Genomic DNA, 18,267 nt, shown 5'->3' with positions numbered 1-18,267 from the left:
TAGGAGCTTGTCAAGCAGCTGACAGGTGCTGATCACGCCGCTGAATATGCGCTGATCGAGGGGGTGATTAGGCGCTGATCAAGTGTCTGACAGTCTCTGATCAAGCGGCTTACAGACTATGATCACGCGGCTGTTTAGGGGCTGATTCGCAGATGAGTAGGCATTGATCCCGCAGCTGAGAAGGCAATGATCAAAAGGCTGTCAGGTGCTGTTTAAGCGGCTTTCAGGTGCTGATCAAGCAGCTGACAGGTGCTGATCAACTGGCTGACAGTTGCTAATGAAGCGGCTGACAGCCGCTGATCAACTGGCTGACAGTTGCTAATGAAGCGGCTGAAAGGTTTTGATCAACATGCTGACAGGTGCTGATTAAGCGGCTGACAGGTGCTGGTCAACAGGCTGACAGGTGCTAATCAAGCGGCTGATAGGCACTCATCAAGCGGCTGACAGGTGCTGATCAAGCGGCTGATAGGCGCTGATCAAGGGGCTGACAGGTGCTGATCAACTGGCTGACAGGTGCTATTCAAGCGGCTGATAGGCACTCATCAAGCAGCTGGCAGGTGCTGATCAAGTCGCTGATAGGCCCTGATCAAACTTCTGACAGGTGCTGGTCAAGCGGCTGAGAGGCACTTATCGCGCGGCTGTGTAGGCGCTTTTCAATCAGCTGATTGGGCACTGGTCAAGTGGCTGACAGGCACTGATGAAGTGGTTGACCAGGCGCTGAATGACCAGCAGAGCAGGAAATGATCAAGCGGCTGACAGGCGCTGATCAACCGGCTGAGGGTCACGGATCACGTGGCTGAGTAGGAACTGATCACGCAGCAAAGTGGTCGCTGATCAAGCAGTTGACAGGTGCTGATAGAGTGGCTGACAGGTGCTGATAAAGTGGCTGACAGGTACTGATCAAGCCGTTGAGTAGGCGCTGATCGCGCAGCTGATTAGGCGATGATAAAGCGGCTGACAGGCGCTGATGAAGTGGCTGACAGGTGCTGATAAAGTCGTTGACAGAGGTTGATCTAGCGGCTAATAATCGCTGATCAAGGGGCTGAGAGGTGCTGTTAAATTTTTGACAGATGCTCATCTGGCGGCTGATAATCGCTGATCAAGCGGCTGACAGTAATTCTCAATCGGCTGTCAGGCACATATCGCACGGCTGAGTAGGCAGTGATCGCGGGGTTGAGTAGGCACAGATCATGCGGCTGAGGCGAGCATCGCATGGCTCAGTAAATACTGATAGCGAAGCTAATTAGGTGTTGATCAAGTGGTGTATAGGAGCTTGTCAAGCGGCTGACAGGTGCTGATCACGCTGCTGAATAGGCGCTGATCGAGGGGGTGATTAGGCGCTGATCAAGCGTCTGACAGTCTCTGATCAAGCGGCCGACAGACTATGATCACCCGGCAGTGTAGGGGCTGTTTCTCGGCTAAGTAGGCATTGATGGCGCAGCTGAGAAGGCACTGATCAAGCGGCTGGCAGCACTGTTTAAGCGGCTTACAGGTGCTGATCAAGCAGCTGACAGGTGCTGATCAACTGGCTGACAGTTGCTAATGAAGCGGCTGACAGGTGTTGATCAACATGCTGACAGGTGCTAATCAAGCAGCTGATAGGTGCTGATAAAGCTGCTGACAGATGCTGATCAAGCTGCTGACAGGTGCTGATTAAGCGGCTGACAGGTGCTAATCAAGCAGCTGATAGGCGCTGATCAAGCGGCTCTCAGGTGCTGATCAACTGGCTGAGAAGTGTTAATTAAGCAGCTGATAGGCGCTGATCAAGCGTCTGAAAGGTGCTGATAAAGTAGTTTACAGATGCTGATCTAGCGGTTGATGATCGCTGATCTAGCGGCTGATTATCACTGATCAAGCGAGTGACAGTACTTCTTAATCGGATGTCAGGCACATATCGCACGGCTGAGTAGGCACTGATCGCGGGGCTGAGTAGGCACAGATCATGCAGCTGAGGCCATGATCGCATGGCTCAGGAAATACTGAGAGTGAAGCTAATAAGGTGTTGATCAAGTGGTGTATAAGTTCTTGTCAAGCGCCTGACAGGTGCTGATCGCCCTGCTCAATAGGCGCTGATGGAGGGGGTGATTAGGCGCTGATCAAGCGCCTGACAGTCTCTGCTCAAGCGGCTGGCAGACTATGATCACGCATCTGTGTAGGGGCTGATTCGCGGCTGAGTAGGCGCTGATAGCCCAGCTGAGAAGGCAATGATCAAGCAGCTGACGGGCACTGATGAAGCCGGTTACATGTGCTGATCAAGCAGCTGACAGGTGCTGATCAACTGGCTGAGAGGTGCTAATGAAGCGGCTGACAGGTGTTGATCAACATGCTGACAGGTGCTAATCAAGCAGCTGATAGGTGCTGATAAAGCTGCTGACAGGTGCTGATCAAGCGGCTGACAGGTGCTGATCAACTGGCTGACAGATTCTGATCAAGCGGCTGAGTAGGCGCTGATCGCGCAGCTGATTAGGCAATGATAAAGTGGCTGACAGGCGCTGATCAAGTGGCTGACAGGTGCTGATCAAGTCGTTGACAGATCTTGATCTAGCGGCTGATAATCGCTGATCAAGCAGCTGACAGGCGCTGATCAAGCGGCTGAAAGGTGCTGATAAAGTCGTTAATAGATGCTGATCTAGCGGCTGATAATCGCTGATCAAGCGACTGACAGTACTTCTCAATCGGCTTTCAGGCACATATCGCATGGCTGAGTAGACATTGATCGCGGGGCTGAGTAGGCACAGATCATGCGGCTGAGGCGATGATCGCATGGCTCAGTAAATACTGATAGTGAAGCTAATTAGGTGTTGATCAAGTGGTGTATAGGAGCTTGTCAAGCGGCTGACAGGTGCTGATCACGCCGCTGAATATGCGCTGATCGAGGGGGTGATTAGGCGCTGATCAAGTGTCTGACAGTCTCTGATCAAGCGGCTTACAGACTATGATCACGCGGCTGTTTAGGGGCTGATTCGCAGATGAGTAGGCATTGATCCCGCAGCTGAGAAGGCAATGATCAAGAGGCTGTCAGGTGCTGTTTAAGCGGCTTTCAGGTGCTGATCAAGCAGCTGACAGGTGCTGATCAACTGGCTGACAGTGGCTAATGAAGCGGCTGACAGCCGCTGATCAACTGGCTGACAGTTGCTAATGAAGCGGCTGAAAGGTTTTGATCAACATGCTGACAGGTGCTGATTAAGCGGCTGACAGGTGCTGATAAAGCTGCTGACAGGTGCTGATCAAGCTGCTGACAGGTGTTTAACAAGCATCTAACAATTGCTGATCAACTGGCTGACAGGGGCTAATCAAGCCACTGATAGGCGCTTATCAAGGGGCTGACAGATGTTGGTCAACAGGCTGACAGGTGCTAATCAAGCGGCTGATAGGCACTCATCAAGCGGCTGACAGGTGCTGATCAAGCGGCTGATAGGCGCTGATCAAGGGGCTGACAGGTGCTGATCAACTGGCTGACAGGTGCTAATCAAGCGGCTGATAGGCCCTGATCAAACTTCTGACAGGTGCTGGTCAAGCGGCTGAGAGGCACTTATCGCGCGGCTGTGTAGGCGCTTTTCAATCAGCTGATTGGGCACTGGTCAAGTGGCTGACAGGCACTGATGAAGTGGTTGACCAGGCGCTGAATGACCAGCAGAGCAGGAAATGATCAAGCGGCTGACAGGCGCTGATCAACCGGCTGAGGGTCACGGATCACGTGGCTGAGTAGGAACTGATCACGCAGCAAAGTGGTCGCTGATCAAGCAGTTGACAGGTGCTGATAGAGTGGCTGACAGGTGCTGATAAAGTGGCTGACAGGTACTGATCAAGCCGTTGAGTAGGCGCTGATCACGCAGCTGATTAGGCGATGATAAAGCGGCTGACAGGCGCTGATGAAGTGGCTGACAGGTGCTGATAAAGTCCTTGACTGATGTTGATCTAGCGGCTAATAATCGCTGATCAAGGGGCTGACAGGTGCTGTTAAATCTTTGACAGATGCTCATCTGGCGGCTGATAATCGCTGATCAAGCGGCTGACAGTAATTCTCAATCGGCTGTCAGGCACATATCGCACGGCTGAGTAGGCAGTGATCGCGGGGTTGAGTAGGCACAGATCATGTGGCTGAGGCGAGCATCGCATGGCTCAGTAAATATTGATAGCGAAGCTAATTAGGTCTTGATCAAGTGGTGTATAGGAGCTTGTCAAGCGGCTGACAGGTGCTGATCACGCTGCTGAATAGGCGCTGATCGAGGGGGTGATTAGGCGCTGATCAAGCGTCTGACAGTCTCTGATCAAGCGGCCGACAGACTATGATCACCCGGCAGTGTAGGGGCTGTTTCTCGGCTAAGTAGGCATTGATGGCGCAGCTGAGAAGGCACTGATCAAGCGGCTGGCAGCACTGTTTAAGCGGCTTACAGGTGCTGATCAAGCAGCTGACAGGTGCTGATCAACTGGCTGACAGTTGCTAATGAAGCGGCTGACAGGTGTTGATCAACATGCTGACAGGTGCTAATCAAGCAGCTGATAGGTGCTGATAAAGCTGCTGACAGATGCTGATCAAGCTGCTGACAGGTGCTGATTAAGCGACTGACAGGTGCTAATCAACTGGCTGACAGGTGCTAATCAAGCAGCTGATAGGCGCTGATCAAGCGGCTCTCAGGTGCTGATCAACTGGCTGAGAAGTGTTACTTAAGCAGCTGATAGGCGCTGATCAAGCGTCTGAAAGGTGCTGATAAAGTAGTTGACAGATGCTGATCTAGCGGTTGATGATCACTGATCTAGCGGCTGATTATCACTGATCAAGCGAGTGACAGTACTTCTCAATCGGATGTCAGGCACATATCGCACGGCTGAGTAGGTACTGATCCAGGGGCTGAGTAGGCACAGATCATACAGCTGAGGCCATGATCGCATGGCTCAGGAAATACTGAGAGTGAAGCTAATAAGGTGTTGATCAAGTGGTGTATAAGTTCTTGTCAAGCGCCTGACAGGTGCTGATCGCCCTGCTCAATAGGCGCTGAAGGAGGGGGTGATTAGGCGCTGATCAAGCGCCTGACAGTCTCTGCTCAAGCGGCTGGCAGACTATGATCACGCGTCTGTGTAGGGGCTGATTCGCGGCTGAGTAGGCGCTGATAGCCCAGCTGAGAAGGCAATGATCAAGCAGCTGACGGGCACTGATGAAGCCGGTTACATGTGCTGATCAAGCAGCTGACAGGTGCTGATCAACTGGCTGAGAGGTGCTAATGAAGCGGCTGACAGGTGTTGATCAACATGCTGACAGGTGCTAATCAAGCAGCTGATAGGTGCTGATAAAGCTGCTGACAGGTGCTGATCAAGCGGCTGACAGGTGCTGATCAACTGGCTGACAGATTCTGATCAAGCGGCTGAGTAGGCGCTGATCGCGCAGCTGATTAGGCAATGATAAAGTGGCTGACAGGCGCTGATCAAGTGGCTGACAGGTGCTGATCAAGTCGTTGACAGATCTTGATCTAGCGGCTGATAATCGCTGATCAAGCAGCTGACAGGCGCTGATCAAGCGGCTGAAAGGTGCTGATAAAGTCGTTAATAGATGCTGATCTAGCGGCTGATAATCGCTGATCAAGCGACTGACAGTACTTCTCAATCGGCTTTCAGGCACATATCGCATGGCTGAGTAGACATTGATCGCGGGGCTGAGTAGGCACAGATCATGCGGCTGAGGCGATGATCGCATGGCTCAGTAAATACTGATAGTGAAGCTAATTAGGTGTTGATCAAGTGGTGTATAGGAGCTTGTCAAGCGGCTGACAGGTGCTGATCACGCCGCTGAATATGCGCTGATCGAGGGGGTGATTAGGCGCTGATCAAGTGTCTGACAGTCTCTGATCAAGCGGCTTACAGACTATGATCACGCGGCTGTTTAGGGGCTGATTCGCAGATGAGTAGGCATTGATCCCGCAGCTGAGAAGGCAATGATCAAGAGGCTGTCAGGTGCTGTTTAAGCGGCTTTCAGGTGCTGATCAAGCAGCTGACAGGTGCTGATCAACTGGCTGACAGTGGCTAATGAAGCGGCTGACAGCCGCTGATCAACTGGCTGACAGTTGCTAATGAAGCGGCTGAAAGGTTTTGATCAACATGCTGACAGGTGCTGATTAAGCGGCTGACAGGTGCTGATAAAGCTGCTGACAGGTGCTGATCAAGCTGCTGACAGGTGTTTAACAAGCATCTAACAATTGCTGATCAACTGGCTGACAGGGGCTAATCAAGCCACTGATAGGCGCTTATCAAGGGGCTGACAGATGTTGGTCAACAGGCTGACAGGTGCTAATCAAGCGGCTGATAGGCACTCATCAAGCGGCTGACAGGTGCTGATCAAGCGGCTGATAGGCGCTGATCAAGGGGCTGACAGGTGCTGATCAACTGGCTGACAGGTGCTAATCAAGCGGCTGATAGGCCCTGATCAAACTTCTGACAGGTGCTGGTCAAGCGGCTGAGAGGCACTTATCGCGCGGCTGTGTAGGCGCTTTTCAATCAGCTGATTGGGCACTGGTCAAGTGGCTGACAGGCACTGATGAAGTGGTTGACCAGGCGCTGAATGACCAGCAGAGCAGGAAATGATCAAGCGGCTGACAGGCGCTGATCAACCGGCTGAGGGTCACGGATCACGTGGCTGAGTAGGAACTGATCACGCAGCAAAGTGGTCGCTGATCAAGCAGTTGACAGGTGCTGATAGAGTGGCTGACAGGTGCTGATAAAGTGGCTGACAGGTACTGATCAAGCCGTTGAGTAGGCGCTGATCACGCAGCTGATTAGGCGATGATAAAGCGGCTGACAGGCGCTGATGAAGTGGCTGACAGGTGCTGATAAAGTCCTTGACTGATGTTGATCTAGCGGCTAATAATCGCTGATCAAGGGGCTGACAGGTGCTGTTAAATCTTTGACAGATGCTCATCTGGCGGCTGATAATCGCTGATCAAGCGGCTGACAGTAATTCTCAATCGGCTGTCAGGCACATATCGCACGGCTGAGTAGGCAGTGATCGCGGGGTTGAGTAGGCACAGATCATGTGGCTGAGGCGAGCATCGCATGGCTCAGTAAATATTGATAGCGAAGCTAATTAGGTCTTGATCAAGTGGTGTATAGGAGCTTGTCAAGCGGCTGACAGGTGCTGATCACGCTGCTGAATAGGCGCTGATCGAGGGGGTGATTAGGCGCTGATCAAGCGTCTGACAGTCTCTGATCAAGCGGCCGACAGACTATGATCACCCGGCAGTGTAGGGGCTGTTTCTCGGCTAAGTAGGCATTGATGGCGCAGCTGAGAAGGCACTGATCAAGCGGCTGGCAGCACTGTTTAAGCGGCTTACAGGTGCTGATCAAGCAGCTGACAGGTGCTGATCAACTGGCTGACAGTTGCTAATGAAGCGGCTGACAGGTGTTGATCAACATGCTGACAGGTGCTAATCAAGCAGCTGATAGGTGCTGATAAAGCTGCTGACAGATGCTGATCAAGCTGCTGACAGGTGCTGATTAAGCGACTGACAGGTGCTAATCAACTGGCTGACAGGTGCTAATCAAGCAGCTGATAGGCGCTGATCAAGCGGCTCTCAGGTGCTGATCAACTGGCTGAGAAGTGTTACTTAAGCAGCTGATAGGCGCTGATCAAGCGTCTGAAAGGTGCTGATAAAGTAGTTGACAGATGCTGATCTAGCGGTTGATGATCACTGATCTAGCGGCTGATTATCACTGATCAAGCGAGTGACAGTACTTCTCAATCGGATGTCAGGCACATATCGCACGGCTGAGTAGGTACTGATCCAGGGGCTGAGTAGGCACAGATCATACAGCTGAGGCCATGATCGCATGGCTCAGGAAATACTGAGAGTGAAGCTAATAAGGTGTTGATCAAGTGGTGTATAAGTTCTTGTCAAGCGCCTGACAGGTGCTGATCGCCCTGCTCAATAGGCGCTGAAGGAGGGGGTGATTAGGCGCTGATCAAGCGCCTGACAGTCTCTGCTCAAGCGGCTGGCAGACTATGATCACGCGTCTGTGTAGGGGCTGATTCGCGACTGAGTAGGCGCTGATAGCCCAGCTGAGAAGGCAATGATCAAGCAGCTGACGGGCACTGATGAAGCCGGTTACATGTGCTGATCAAGCAGCTGACAGGTGCTGATCAACTGGCTGAGAGGTGCTAATGAAGCGGCTGACAGGTGTTGATCAACATGCTGACAGGTGCTAATCAAGCAGCTGATAGGTGCTGATAAAGCTGCTGACAGGTGCTGATCAAGCGGCTGACAGGTGCTGATCAACTGGCTGACAGATTCTGATCAAGCGGCTGAGTAGGCGCTGATCGCGCAGCTGATTAGGCAATGATAAAGTGGCTGACAGGCGCTGATCAAGTGGCTGACAGGTGCTGATCAAGTCGTTGACAGATCTTGATCTAGCGGCTGATAATCGCTGATCAAGCAGCTGACAGGCGCTGATCAAGCGGCTGAAAGGTGCTGATAAAGTCGTTAATAGATGCTGATCTAGCGGCTGATAATCGCTGATCAAGCGACTGACAGTACTTCTCAATCGGCTTTCAGGCACATATCGCATGGCTGAGTAGACATTGATCGCGGGGTTGAGTAGGCACAGATCATGCGGCTGAGGCGATGATCGCATGGCTCAGTAAATACTGATAGTGAAGCTAATTAGGTGTTGATCAAGTGGTGTATAGGAGCTTGTCAAGCGGCTGACAGGTGCTGATCACGCCGCTGAATATGCGCTGATCGAGGGGGTGATTAGGCGCTGATCAAGTGTCTGACAGTCTCTGATCAAGCGGCTTACAGACTATGATCACGCGGCTGTTTAGGGGCTGATTCGCAGATGAGTAGGCATTGATCCCGCAGCTGAGAAGGCAATGATCAAGAGGCTGTCAGGTGCTGTTTAAGCGGCTTTCAGGTGCTGATCAAGCAGCTGACAGGTGCTGATCAACTGGCTGACAGTGGCTAATGAAGCGGCTGACAGCCGCTGATCAACTGGCTGACAGTTGCTAATGAAGCGGCTGAAAGGTGTTGATCAACATGCTGACAGGTGCTGATTAAGCGGCTGACAGGTGCTGATCAAGCTGCTGACAGGTGCTGATCAAGCTGCTGACAGGTGTTTAACAAGCATCTAACAATTGCTGATCAACTGGCTGACAGGGGCTAATAAAGTGGCTGATAGGCGCTGATCAAGGGGCTGACAGGTGCTGATCAACTGGCTGACAGGTGCTAATCAAGCGGCTGATAGGCACACATCAAGCAGCTGGCAGGTGCTGATCAAGTGGCTGATAGGCCCTGATCAATCTTCTGACAGGTGCTGGTCAAGCGGCTGAGAGGCACTTATCGCGCGGCTGTGTAGGCGCTTTTCAATCAGCTGATTGGGCACTGGTCAAGTGGCTGACAGGCACTGATGAAGTGGTTGACCAGGCGCTGAATGACCAGCAGAGCAGGAAATGATCAACCGGCTGAGGGTCACGGATCACGTGGCTGAGTAGGAACTGATCACGCAGCAAAGTGGTTGCTGATCAAGCAGTTGACAGGTGCTGATAGAGTGGCTGACAGGTGCTGATAAAGTGGCTGACAGGTACTGATCAAGCCGTTGAGTAGGCGCTGATCGCGCAGCTGATTAGGCGATGATAAAGAGGCTGACAGGCGCTGATGAAGTGGCTGACAGGTGCTGATAAAGTAGTTGACAGATGTTGATCTAGCGGCTAATAATCGCTGATCAACGGGCTGACAGGTGCTGTTAAATCTTTGACAGATGCTGATCTGGCGGCTGATAATCGCTGATCAAGCGGCTGACAGTAATTCTCAATCGGCTGTCAGGCACATATCGCACGGCTGAGTAGGCAGTGTTCGCGGGGTTGAGTAGGCACAGATCATGCGGCTGAGGCGAGCATCGCATGGCTCAGTAAATACTGATAGCGAAGCTAATTAGGTGTTGATCAAGTGGTGTATAGGAGCTTGTCAAGCGGCTGACAGGTGCTGATCACGCTGCTGAATAGGCGATGATCGAGGGGGTGATTAGGCGCTGATCAAGCGTCTGACAGTCTCTGATCAAGCGGCCGACAGACTATGATCACCCGGCAGTGTAGGGGCTGTATCTCGGCTAAGTAGGCATTGATGGCGCAGCTGAGAAGGCACTGATCAAGCGGCTGGCAGCACTGTTTAAGCGGCTTACAGGTGCTGAACAACTGGCTGACAGTTGCTAATGAAGCGGCTGACAGGTGTTGATCAACATGCTGACAGGTGCTAATCAAGCAGCTGATAGGTGCTGATCAAGCTGCTGACAGATGCTGATCAAGCTGCTGACAGGTGCTGATTAAGCGGCTGACAGGTGCTAATCAACTGGCTGACAGGTGCTAATCAAGCAGCTGATAGGCGCTGATCAAGCGGCTCTCAGGTGCTGATCAACTGGCTGAGAAGTGTTAATTAAGCAGCTGATAGGCGCTGATCAAGCGTCTGAAAGGTGCTGATAAAGTAGTTGACAGATGCTGATCTAGCGGTTGATGATCGCTGATCTAGCGGCTGATTATCACTGATCAAGCGAGTGACAGTACTTCTCAATCGGATGTCAGGCACATATCGCACGGCTGAGTAGGCACTGATCGCGGGGCTGAGTAGGCACAGATCATGCAGCTGAGGCCATGATCGCATGGCTCAGGAAATACTGAGAGTGAAGCTAATAAGGTGTTGATCAAGTGGTGTATAAGTTCTTGTCAAGCGCCTGACAGGTGCTGATCGCCCTGCTCAGTAGGCGCTGATGGAGGGGGTGATTAGGCGCTGATCAAGCGCCTGACAGTCTCTGCTCAAGCGGCTGGCAGACTATGATCACGCGTCTGTGTAGGGGCTGATTCGCGGCTGAGTAGGCGCTGATAGCCCAGCTGAGAAGGCAATGATCAAGCAGCTGACGGGCACTGATGAAGCCGGTTACATGTGCTGATCAAGCAGCTGACAGGTGCTGATCAACTGGCTGAGAGGTGCTAATGAAGCGGCTGACAGGTGTTGATCAACATGCTGACAGGTGCTAATCAAGCAGCTGATAGGTGCTGATAAAGCTGCTGACAGGTGCTGATCAAGCGGCTGACGGGTGCTGATCAACTGGCTGACAGATTCTGATCAAGCGGCTGAGTAGGCGCTGATCGCGCAGCTGATTAGGCAATGATAAAGTGGCTTACAGGCGCTGATCAAGCGGCTGAAAGGTGCTGATAAAGTCGTTAATAGATGCTGATCTAGCGGCTGATAATCGCTGATCAAGCGACTGACAGTACTTCTCAATCGGCTTTCAGGCACATATCGCATGGCTGAGTAGACATTGATCGCGGGGCTGAGTAGGCACAGATCATGCGGCTGAGGCGATGATCGCATGGCTCAGTAAATACTGATAGCGAAGCTAATTAGGTGTTGATCAAGTGGTGTATAGGAGCTTGTCAAGCGGCTGACAGGTGCTGATCACGCCGCTGAATAGGCGCTGATCGAGGGGGTGATTAGGCGCTGATCAAGTGTCTGACAGTCTCTGATCAAGCGGCTTACAGGCTATGATCACGTGGCTGTTTAGGGGCTGATTCGCAGATGAGTAGGCATTGATCCCGCAGCTGAGAAGGCAATGATCAAGAGGCTGTCAGGTGCTGTTTAAGCGGCTTTCAGGTGCTGATCAAGCAGCTGACTGGTGCTGATCAACTGGCTGACAGTTGCTAATGAAGCGGCTGAAAGGTTTTGATCAACATGCTGACAGGTGCTGATTAAGCGGCTGACAGGTGCTGATAAAGCTGCTGACAGGTGCTGATCAAGCTGCTGACAGGTGTTTAACAAGCATCTAACAATTGCTGATCAACTGGCTGACAGAGGCTAATCAAGCGGCTGATAGGCGCTGATCAAGGGGCTGACAGGTGCTGATCAACTGGCTGACAGGTGCTAATCAAGCGGCTGATAGGCACTCATCAAGCAGCTGGCAGGTGCTGATCAAGTGGCTGATAGGCCATGATCAAACTTCTGACAGGTGCTTGTCAAGCGGCTGAGAGGCACTTATCGCGCGGCTGTGTAGGCGCTTTTCAATCAGCTGATTGGGCACTGGTCAAGTGGCTGACAGGCACTGATGAAGTGGTTGACCAGGCGCTGAATGACCAGCAGAGCAGGAAATGATCAAGCGGCTGACAGGCGCTGATCAACCGGCTGAGGGTCACGGATCACGTGGCTGAGTAGGAACTGATCACGCAGCAAAGTGGTCGCTGATCAAGCAGTTGACAGGTGCTGATAGAGTGGCTGACAGGTGCTGATAAAGTGGCTGACAGGTACTGATCAAGCCGTTGAGTAGGCGCTGATCGCGCAGCTGATTAGGCGATGAAAAGCGGCTGACAGGCGCTGATGAAGTGGCTGACAGGTGCTGATAAAGTGGCTGACAGGTACTGATCAAGCCGTTGAGTAGGCGCTGATCGCGCAGCTGATTAGGCGATGATAAAGCGGCTGACAGGCGCTGATGAAGTGGCTGACAGGTGCTGATAAAGTCGTTGACAGATGTTGATCTAGCGGCTAATAATCGCTGAACAAGGGGCTGACAGGTGCTGTTAAATCTTTGACAGATGCTGATCTGGCGGCTGATAATCGCTGATCAAGCGGCTGACAGTAATTCTCAATCGGCTGTCAGGCACATATCGCACGGCTGAGTAGGCAGTGATCGCGGGGTTGAGTAGGCACAGATCATGCGGCTGAGGCGAGCATCGCATGGCTCAGTAAATACTGATAGCGAAGCTAATTAGGTGTTGATCAAGTGGTGTATAGGAGCTTGTCAAGCGGCTGACAGGTGCTGATCACGCTGCTGAATAGGCGCTGATCGAGGGGGTGATGAGGCGCTGATCAAGCGTCTGACAGTCTCTGATCAAGCGGCCGACAGACTATGATCACCCGGCAGTGTAGGGGCTGTTTCTCGGCTAAGTAGGCATTGATGGCGCAGCTGAGAAGGCATTGATCAAGCGGCTGGCAGCACTGTTTAAGCGGCTTACAGGTGCTGAACAACTGGCTGACAGTTGCTAATGAAGCGGCTGACAGGTGTTGATCAACATGCTGACAGGTGCTAATCAAGCAGCTGATAGGTGCTGATAAAGCTGCTGACAGATGCTGATCAAGCTGCTGACAGGTGCTGATTAAGCGGCTGACAGGTGCTAATCAACTGGCTGACAGGTGCTAATCAAGCAGCTGATAGGCGCTGATCAAGCGGCTCTCAGGTGCTGATCAACTGGCTGAGAAGTGTTAATTAAGCAGCTGATAGGCGCTGATCAAGCGTCTGAAAGGTGCTGATAAAGTAGTTGACAGATGCTGATCTAGTGGTTGATGATCACTGATCTAGCGGCTGATTATCACTGATCAAGCGAGTGACAGTACTTCTCAATCGGATGTCAGGCACATATCGCACGGCTGAGTAGGCACTGATCGCGGGGCTGTGTAGGCACAGATCATGCAGCTGAGGCCATGATCGCATGGCTCAGGAAATACTGAGAGTGAAGCTAATAAGGTGTTGATCAAGTGGTGTATAAGTTCTTGTCAAGCGCCTGACAGGTGCTGATCGCCCTGCTCAATAGGCGCTGATGGAGGGGGTGATTAGGCGCTGATCAAGCGCCTGACAGTCTCTGCTCAAGCGGCTGGCAGACTATGATCACGCGTCTGTGTAGGGGCTGATTCGCGGCTGAGTAGGCGCTGATAGCCCAGCTGAGAAGGCAATGATCAAGCAGCTGACGGGCACTGATGAAGCCGGTTACATGTGCTGATCAAGCAGCTGACAGGTGCTGATCAACTGGCTGAGAGGTGCTAATGAAGCGGCTGACAGGTGTTGATCAACATGCTGACAGGTGCTAATCAAGCAGCTGATAGGTGCTGATAAAGCTGCTGACAGGTGCTGATCAAGCGGCTGACAGGTGCTGATCAACTGGCTGACAGATTCTGATCAAGCGGCTGAGTAGGCGCTGATCGCGCAGCTGATTAGGCAATGATAAAGTGGCTGACAGGCGCTGATCAAGTGGCTGACAGGTGCTGATCAAGTCGTTGACAGATCTTGATCTAGCGGCTGATAATCGCTGATCAAGCAGCTGACAGGCGCTGATCAAGCGGCTGAAAGGTGCTGATAAAGTCGTTAATAGATGCTGATCTAGCGGCTGATAATCGCTGATCAAGCGACTGACAGTACTTCTCAATCGGCTTTCAGGCACATATCGCATGGCTGAGTAGACATTGATCGCGGGGCTGAGTAGGCACAGATCATGCGGCTGAGGCGATGATCGCATGGCTCAGTAAATACTGATAGCGAAGCTAATTAGGTGTTGATCAAGTGGTGTATAGGAGCTTGTCAAGCGGCTGACAGGTGCTGATCACGCCGCTGAATATGCGCTGATCGAGGGGGTGATTAGGCGCTGATCAAGTGTCTGACAGTCTCTGATCAAGCGGCTTACAGACTATGATCACGCGGCTGTTTAGGGGCTGATTCGCAGATGAGTAGGCATTGATCCCGCAGCTGAGAAGGCAATGATCAAGAGGCTGTCAGGTGCTGTTTAAGCGGCTTTCAGGTGCTGATCAAGCAGCTGACAGGTGCTGATCAACTGGCTGACAGTGGCTAATGAAGCGGCTGACAGCCGCTGATCAACTGGCTGACAGATGCTAATGAAGCGGCTGAAAGGTTTTGATCAACATGCTGACAGGTGCTGATTAAGCGGCTGACAGGTGCTGATAAAGCTGCTGACAGGTGCTGATCAAGCTGCTGACAGGTGTTTAACAAGCATCTAACAATTGCTGATCAACTGGCTGACAGGGGCTAATCAAGCCACTGATAGGCGCTTATCAAGCGGCTGACAGGTGCTGGTCAACTGGCTGACAGGTGCTAATCAAGCGGCTGATAGGCACTCATCAAGCGGCTGACAGGTGCTGATCAAGCGGCTGATAGGCGCTGATCAAGGGGCTGACAGGTGCTGATCAACTGGCTGACAGGTGCTAATCAAGCGGCTGATAGGCACTCATCAAGCAGCTGGCAGGTGCTGATCAAGTGGCTGATAGGCCCTGATCAAACTTCTGACAGGTGCTGGTCAAGCGGCTGAGAGGCACTTATCGCGCGGCTGTGTAGGCGCTTTTCAATCAGCTGATTGGGCACTGGTCAAGTGGCTGACAGGCACTGATGAAGTGGTTGACCAGGCGCTGAATGACCAGCAGAGCAGGAAATGATCAAGCGGCTGACAGGCGCTGATCAACCGGCTGAGGGTCACGGATCACGTGGCTGAGTAGGAACTGATCACGCAGCAAAGTGGTCGCTGATCAAGCAGTTGACAGGTGCTGATAGAGTGGCTGACAGGTGCTGATAAAGTGGCTGACAGGTACTGATCAAGCCGTTGAGTAGGCGCTGATCGCGCAGCTGATTAGGCGATGATAAAGCGGCTGACAGGCGCTGATGAAGTGGCTGACAGGTGCTGATAAAGTCGTTGACAGATGTTGATCTAGCGGCTAATAATCGCTGATCAAGGGGCTGACAGGTGCTGTTAAATCTTTGACAGATGCTGATCTGGCGGCTGATAATCGCTGATCAAGCGGCTGACAGTAATTCTCAATCGGCTGTCAGGCACATATCACACGGCTGAGTAGGCACTGATCGCGCGGCTGAGTAGGCGAGGATAAAGCGCCTGACAGGCCCTGATCAAGCGGCGGAAATGTGCTGATAAGTCGTGGACAGATGCTGATCTAGCGGCTGTTAATCGCTGATCAAGTGGCTGACAGTACTTCACAATCGGTTGTCAGGCACATATCACACGGCTGAGTAGGCACTGATCGCGCGGCTGAGTAGGCACAGATCATGCGGCTGAGGCGATGATCCCATGGCTCAGTAAATACTAATAGCGAAGCTAATTAGGTGTTGATCAAGTGGTTTATAGGTGCTTGTCAAGCGGCTGAGAGGTGCTGATCGCGCCGCTCAATAGGTGCTGATCGAGGGGGTGATTAGGCGCTGATCAAGCGTCTGACAGTCTCTGATCAAGCGGCTGACAGACTATGATCACTTGGCTCTGTAGGGGCTGATTCGCGGCTGAGTAGGCATTTATCGTGCAGCTGAGAAGGCACTTATCAAGCGGATGGCAGGCGCTGTTTAAGCGGCTTACAGGTTCTGATCAAGCAACTGACAGGTGCTGATCAACTGGCTGACAGTTGCTAACGAAGCGGCTGACAGGTGTTCATCAACATGCTGACAGGTGCTAATCAAGCAGCTGATAGGTGCTGATCAAGCTGCTAAAAGGTGCTGATCAAGCTGCTTACAGGTGCTGATTAAGCGGCTGACAGGTGTTAATCAACTGGCTGACAGGTGCTAATCAAGTGGCTGATAGGCGCTGATCAAGCTGCTAACAGGTGCTGATGAACTGGCTGAGAAGTGTTAATTAAGCAGCTGATAGGTGCTGATCAAGCTGCTGAATGGTGCTGATCAAGGGGCTGACAGGTGCTGATCCAGTGGTTTACAAGTGGTGGTCAACTGGCTGAGAGGTGTTGATCAACTAGCTGACAGGTTCTTCTCATGCGGCTGACAGGCACTGATCGGGCGGCGGAGTAGGCGCTGATTGCGGGGCTCAGTAGGCACAGATCAACTGGCTGAGAGATGCAATTCGCGCGGCTGAGTAGGCACTCTTCAACCTGCTGACAGGTGCTGATCAAGCAGATGACCGACTCTGATAAAGACGCTGACAGACTATGATCACGGGGCTGTATAGGGGCTGATTCGCGGCTGAGTAGGCGCTGATCCCGCAGCTGAGAAGGCAATGATTAAGCATCTGACAGGCACTGATGTAGCCGCTGGCAGGTGCTGTTTAAGCGGCTTACAGGTGCTGATCAAGCAGCTGACAGGTGCTGATCAACTAGTTGAGAGGTGGTAATCAAGCGGCTGACATTTGCTGATCAACTGGCTGACAGTTGCTAATGAAGCGGCTGACAGGTGTTGATCAACATGCTGACAGGTGCTAATCAAGCGGCTGAAAGGTGCTGATAAAGCTGCTGAAAGGTCCTGATCAAGCGGCTGACAGGTGCCGATAAACTGGCTTACAGGTACTATTCAAGTGGCTGATAGGCCCTGATCAAGCTTCTGACAGTTGCTTGTCAAGCGGCTGAGAGGCACTTATCGCGCGGCTGCGTAAGTGCTTTTCAATCAGCTGAGTGGGCACTGGTCAAGTGGTTGACAGGCACTGATGAAGTGGTTGACCAGGCGCTGAATGACCAGCATAGCAGGAAATGATCAAGCGGCTGACAGGCGCTGATCAACCGGCTGAGAGTCACTGATCACGTGGTTGAGTAGGCTCTGATTACACAGCTAAGCGGGCACTGATCAAGCTGTTGAGAGTTGCTGATACATTGGCTGACAGGTGCTGATAAAGTGGCTGACAGGTACTGATCAAGCTGCTGACACGCGTTTATCAAGCGGCTGACAGGTGCTGATCAAGTGGCTGACAGGTACTTCTCAAGAGGCTGACAGGCACGGATCGGGCAGCTGAGTAGGCGCTGATCGTGGTTCTAAGTAGGATCAGATCAACTGGCTGAGAGATGCTATTTGCGCGGCTGAATAGGCACTGTTCAACCGGCTGACAGGTTCTGATCAAGCAGCTGACAGACACTGATATCGCGGCTGATTAAGCACTGATAGTGCAGCTCAGTAGGTGTTGATCAAGCGGTTTACAGTTGCTTGTAAAGCTGCTGACAGGCGCTTATCGCTCGGCTGCGTAGGCGCTTTTCAATCTGCTGAGTGGGCAGTGGTCAAGCGGCTGACTGACACTGATCAAGTCGTTGACCACGCGCTGAATGACCAGCAGAGCAGGAAATGATCAAGCGCCTGACAGGAGAAGATCAACCGGCTGAGCGTCACTGACCGCGTGGCTGAGTAGGCTCTGATCATTCAGCAAAGTGGGCGCTGATCAAGCGGTTGACAGGTGATGATCAATAGAATGACAGGTGTTAATCAAGCAGCTGATACACACTGATCAACCTGCTGACAGGTGCTGATCAAGCGGATGACAGGTGCTGATCAACTGGCTGACAGGTGCTAGTGAAGCGACTCTCAGGTGCTGATCAACTGGCTGACAGGTGCTAATCAAGTGGCTGGTAGGCCCTGATCAATCTGCTGACAGGTGCTGATCAACTGGCTGACAGGTGCTGATCAAGCAGCTGATACTCGCTGCTCAAGCTGCTGACAAGTGCTGATCATCTGGCTGACAGGTGCTAATCAAGCGGCTCATAGGCGATGATCAAGGTGCTGACAGGTGCTGATCAACTGGCTGACAGGTGC

This window comes from Bubalus kerabau, unplaced genomic scaffold, assembly GCF_029407905.1.
Source record: "Bubalus kerabau isolate K-KA32 ecotype Philippines breed swamp buffalo unplaced genomic scaffold, PCC_UOA_SB_1v2 scaffold_25, whole genome shotgun sequence".
In the NCBI taxonomy this organism is placed as follows: domain Eukaryota; kingdom Metazoa; phylum Chordata; class Mammalia; order Artiodactyla; family Bovidae; genus Bubalus; species Bubalus kerabau.
Note: the sequence above shows the minus strand (reverse complement) of the source record.